Genomic DNA, 6,343 nt, shown 5'->3' on the forward strand with positions numbered 1-6,343 from the left:
TGGTCCTCGCCGATACCCCAGGAGCAACAGTGTCCCTAATTTGCTGGGAAGTGGCGGTGCGGTCCCCTACGGCACTGCGTAGGATCCTACGGTCTTGGCGTGCATCCGTGCGTCGCTGCGGTCCGGTCCCAGGTCGACGGGCACGTGCACCTTCCGCCGACCACTGGCGACAACATCGATGTACTGTGGAGACCTCACGCCCCACGTGTTGAGCAATTCGGCGGTACGCCCACCCGGCCTCCCGCATGCCCACTATACGCCCTCGCTCAAAGTCCGTCAACTGCACATACGGTTCACGTCCACGCTGTCGCAGCATGCTACCAGTGTTAAAGACTGCGATGGAGCTCCGTATGCCACGGCAAACTGGCTGACACTGACGGCGGCGGTGCACAAATGCTGCGCAGCTAGCGCCATTCGACGGCCAACACCGCGGTTCCTGGTGTGTCCGCTGTGCCGTGCGTGTGATCATTGCTTGTACAGCCCTCTCGCAGTGTCCGGAGCAAGTATGGTGGGTCTGACACACCGGTGTCAATGTGTTCTTTTTTCCATTTCCAGGAGTGTATTATTAATTTCGTTATGCGCATTTGCAGCCGTCATTAAATTATAAATTAACTTATTTTACTGCTTCCATGTGCAGAGTCATACAGTAATAGGTCCCCTCTCTTTTCTCGAGTTTCGTTATTTTTTCGGAGGCTATTTCCCTCTCGCATTTATTTTTAGTATTTCACTATAATCTAGATCGCTATCAGACGCTATCTTCCTTCTTCGCTTTAGAGTTTAATCCAATGGACCACACGAGTTCTTTTATTAACCTTAGCAGAAGCGCTAGTAGAAAAACTGCAATTCTGCATTTTACAACGTATTGCTTCTTAGTTCACTGCCAGTTTTCCTCACATCGGCTACCTTCTTTAACGTCACTAATCGCCTCTGCTATTTTGATGCACACCGTTTAAGCTTTATTTTATAAACAGTATGGTGGCAGTTGTACAACATTCTGTCGTCTTCATACTTCTAAAATAGATGATGCATAACACAGCTGCTCCAACATAAATAGCAGCAATCTTATTGTGATGGAAGCAAAAAAATGAAGCGTGAATCGTTAATAAACTCTTGTAACACGTTTACGAACTTTCCTATTCAGTCTTTTGCTATGATACCCTGTCTCATTATTTCTCAAATAAAAGTGGCGGTATAATACTGCCCTTACATTAGCATATAATCATGTCTTCTTACTATGCAGGGTAAGAGTGCTGAAACTGCAAGTGGTTTCGAAAAGAAAGGAAAGTAGTTCAAGAAAATGGAAAATAAAAGAAAAACTAATGACTGGTGAGTACAGAACCAAAAATTCTATTTGGTCGGGGTTCAACCCTAAAACAGTGACAGATACCTTTCGCCTTTTAATACTCCAAGCTACTGGTAGGATCAGCTTCACAAAATATCTCTTTTCTGATTTCCTAAATCTCAAGAACGACTATGAAAGTAAAGCCTACGTTCGCTACGAACAAGTACCAAACACCAAATTTCTGATTACTGGGCCAAATTTATTAAAATATAAATTAAGCTGATAAAAAGGGGCAAGCTCACAGATCATTCGATGAGTTAATAGAATTCCAATCCATATACTGGATATACAATATTCTTGATAAAGTCCATTGAAATGTTTTGGAGGGGAGGTGCATACTGACTGATTTTAAGGATCCTGACAAGGGAGTGGAATAGCGCTGTGAGATGTAGCAGCCTCGAATTTAGCAAAAATTAACATTTATTTCCTCATTAAAATTAACGCAAACACAGATGTTAAGTTAAAACACAATTACTCGTCATGCTGACGCGTGAATCTCGATACATGGTACATAATACAACGCAATAACTGCACCTCCGTTGGCGTTGAAGTCCTGCTGTAATATCACGCACTCTCAAACACATTTCTCTCCAGGCATAGTCATACCGAATAACTTGTACAATTTTGCTACAAATAAGAGTTGTAGCAAATCCGAAGGTTCTTTCCAAGATCAATGGAAGAGCTCAATTCAAGACTTTTCATAACCTTACCCTTCCGGAGAAGAAACTAAGCAGGGAGAGTCCTAGCGATGGAAGGTCATTTCCAATATTTTTTTTTATCAAAACGAAAATTTTGCACGATATAGGATCAAGAAAAACACGTATCATTCGGAAAACAATTTTTGTGCCAAACATTCCATCGTGTGATAAACTAAACATTTTACGTTATGCGGATTGTAAGACAAATGAGCGCTAAATATAGCTTTTGTGGGAATTTATGAGCATTTACAAATTTGTCCGAGAGCACTCAGTCATTACGGGAAGTCAAATAAATCACATATATAAAATTTCAAGATAAAATCACATGATGACATCAGCAAAAACCGAGTGTCACCTACAAACAAATCCAAGCAGAAAACACAGAAATGTACAAAATCATAGTAGAAAGAAAACACCGATGAAATTCAGGTTACAGAGAAATAAATACATAAAATTTAGAAGATGAAATTTCAAAAAAAAAAAAAAACCACAGGTAAAACAAGTACAGCCATTATGTCGTAACGTGTTTATACAGAGAACATAAGATATAGCATTCTTCGCATTCCGCTAGTGTTTATATGAAAGTCACCCCAGAACATTAACTCATTTAAATTTATGTGAATCAATAGTTCTCAAAATGGGACATCTAGTTATTGGTTAACAGTGCTAAAATGTGGTCTCTTCAATTAGTGAAATAGACTGAAGTTCATGAGTTTTAAAAGTGAAATATTAAGCAAGTAAGTCTGGTAATCTTTGATCAGTCCTGTTGTCAAGAACACAGAATTTGTAAGGAGAGTGGAGTATGAACATTCAGTCTCAGTTAATCATGTAGACTGAAGTTCATTCAAGACATTAAAAACAATAATATAAACTAATGATATTGGATAATTTTCAGTCCTGCTGAAAGAAAAACACACGTGAGTCACTCTATGTTCATAGCACTTTCGAACACAGGTCGCACGGACAATCGCTGATGGGGTGGGGATGTAAGCGGACTTCTATGAGAGATGCTTGGGGGACAGTGAGACGACTTGAGTTGCTGCGACGGATTTCACTTCCTTGCCTCCGACGTCTCTTCTTCGTCTGGATGTGACCCATGTCGACCCCACATCCTATTGCATCCGCAGCCATATCACAGGACTCAATGGTTCGTGCAGATATGGCAGATGGGCGTCGACCCCAAGGACCGGATGGCAGCAACCCAAGTGGCACGTTGCCCACAGTCGGCCGGTTCGTTGCGGGCTAAGGTGCCCAGCTCACACCTCATGGAGTGGTGCTGTCATTGAGTGGAGTGCTGACAACCATTGCTGATAACTCACCGCCCTGGGTGTGCGAATTCTTCAGCAGCTACCATGGATGTAGGTCAAGTAACACCACAATACCCGATTTCAGACACGCCGCTTGATGGTGCTGCAGTGATTGGTTGTAACAGGACGGCTCGTAATGTGTGGCAGCCTTCCCTTGCGCAGGTCGTCGGTACAGACTGTTTGCAAATGTTTTGACAACTCCTCGCGGCACCGAAAGACGGTCGCTGGCCAGTCTTCCTCCCTCCCAAGACAGGGGCCGCTGCGGCTATCAGCTTTGCCGATGTGCAGCCTGGCCAAGCAGCGACAGCAGTGACGTCATGAGAGGTTCGAAACTGGCCGATGGCATCTTGCAGACGGCCGGCATCCCCCGCCCCCACCTATCCTGACGCAAATGACGCTCGCCACTGCTTTTATGACCTCGCTGGTTCTCATTCTGGCAACGGCCTTGCCGCAATGGATACACCGGTTCGCATCAGATCACCGAAGTTAAGCGCTGTCGGGCGTGGCCGGCACTTGGATGGGTGACCATCCGGGCCGCCATGTGCTGTTGCCATTTTTCGGGGTGCACTCAGCGTCGTGATGCCAACTAAGGAGCTACTCGACCGAATAGTAGCGGCTCCGGTCAAAGAAAACCGTCATAACGACCGGGAGAGCGGTGTGCTGACCACACGCCCCTCCTATCCGCATCATCGCCTGAGGATGACACGGCGGTCGGATGGTCCCGATGGGCCACTTGTGGCCTGAAGACGGAGTGCTGGTTCTTACTCTCGCTGACCACTGAATCCCACAGAAAAATACGCATCGTAGTACATTCACAGCGTGAAAACTACATAATCCATTTGGTCTCCCCACGTAAGCTTTACAATAGCATTTGTAATCCAAGCTAATCTTAACTTTACCCTAACTTCGAATGAGAAAGAACGATTTGCATCTACAATTTTGCAATATGGACTTACAACATTAAAGGAAAATTATTGAACTTTACGTCTTGCAAATGAAAAGTGAGCCTCAGCGAATTTTACAAAACGTGTACCACAACACTATTAAAAAATTTACATGGAAATTTATGTATCACTAAGGCTTTGAAATTGAAGGACATGCCCCAAAGATTATATAGGCTTCACAACAATTTAAAATTTTTTGTGTCAGTAATGCTTTGGAACTAAATGAATGACAAATTTTTTTTACTAACTTAATCGTAAACATGGAGACGACTCACTAAAAAATAGTCACATAATAAAAAAACAGGTGTCGCAATAGTCCATATCCATTCACACATTAGAGGACACATTCTCACACAGCGAAAGTGACGTATCAAACTACACATACAAGCTACACCTCCTGTGATGTCACAGTTACCCAAACACGTGGCTCACTATAGTAACTAACTACGCTTCATACCACCCTCCATTACTACGACCACATAAACACATGTTACTACTTATACCACATCAGTTGTAAGTAGGCTGTTTAGATTTTTTTATTGGTAACGCCACCTCTGTATGAAAATCGCTGGCTGTGCTGTGTGCAGTCTGTGGCTGATCTGCATTGTTGTCTTCAGTGTACTATTTTTTTCTGCTTGATCTTTGCCATGCTTAGGTATTAATTATAGCATTTGCTGCTGCTGTTTGCCATGCATAGTGTTACTGAATTTGACTTTGTATTACGCTGTTAAGCCAGTTTTACTACTGATTTATTTTTCTTGTTTGCTGCTCATTGCCTTATATTAGTTGTAATTTATGCTGCTTGCTACGCCATTTGTATTTTTGATCATTGCTGTTTGTGTTAATTGTTTTGTGCTGCTGCATTGCCTCGTTCCTTAGTTTAGCATCTGAGCTCAGTAGATTTAAGTTAGCGTAAGAGGGGGTAGACTATATAAGAAACTAACTATGATGAATTGGAAGCAATGCATTGACAAGGTATATGAAAACGTTTTGGGCCAAAATGAGTATTGTACAATGAGCCATAATTATTTTGAAAGAAATATGGTTGGAATACAAAAAGGAGGTATAGATAGGACTTTTTGGGAATAATGATGAATGAAGGGAGATCTCCAAGAATAAAAAGGTTTTGTTCGCAAAATACTGCAGTACCAAGTGTTCTATTGAAAACAAACCCTGTCCTTTCCCCCTGTGTTATTATGCTATGTGTTTGTGTACCCTTGTGTATTTCTTTTCTTCCTGTCTCTGTGTACTGTTTCATAGAAATTTTTTTTCTGTTCTAGTACTAAGCTACATTCACTATGATGAGGAATACTGTTATCCTCAAATATAATTTGCATTAATAATATGTTATTTTCTTTGTAAAGATGTTTAGACATTATTTATTCTGTTCTGTTTTAATGCTCATGTGTAAAGTTGATGTTTCAAAATTTATTCTGATCTCTTATGTATGTACTCATGCCATAATTCCTGTAACACTAATGTATAGGTATATTTTATTCTTTTGTAAAGCCTTTATTACTACAAATGTTCTCTCTATTGTTATGTTCTTTAATGATGTATTTTGTACCTTTGTAATTGTATTCTTATGTTATAAAATTGTAATTGACACCAGATCATCAAACTACTAACTTGTAAGTTACATTTCACTGCACACGTTTCTGTTGGTCATAGTATATGGACAATATGTGACAAGTAGGGACTGTTAGTGTTTGCACGTGTGTTAATAATTCAGCAAGGGACTGGATAACAGCATTGCTGGTTCTAAGGACAATTAAAAAAACTTTGTGAGTGCACAAGTGGTGGTTTATGGACTTGCTATATCGTCCGCAAGACTCTTCGATGGTGATTGTGCACCTGCACAGTTGCAACAGATGGCTGCTGGCCGTCTCTACAAGGACTACAGTGGGTCTGCACCTTTGATGACCCACCAATACCATTATTTCTACAAGGACTGCAGTGGGTCTGCGCCTCTGGTGGCCCACCAATGCCATCTCTACAAGGACTATAGTGGGTCTGCATCTTTGATGGCCTACCAATACCGTAATCTCTACC

General features: G+C 41.7%; 1 pseudogene; it reads left to right on the top strand.

Annotated features, from left to right (window-relative positions):
- The first annotated feature begins 3,782 nt into the window (after positions 1 to 3,782).
- Positions 3,783 to 3,900, top strand: LOC126250049 (5S ribosomal RNA; annotated as a pseudogene).
- The last annotated feature ends 2,443 nt before the right edge of the window (positions 3,901 to 6,343 follow it).

This window comes from Schistocerca nitens, chromosome 3 (genome assembly GCF_023898315.1).
Source record: "Schistocerca nitens isolate TAMUIC-IGC-003100 chromosome 3, iqSchNite1.1, whole genome shotgun sequence".
Lineage (NCBI taxonomy): Eukaryota > Metazoa > Arthropoda > Insecta > Orthoptera > Acrididae > Schistocerca > Schistocerca nitens.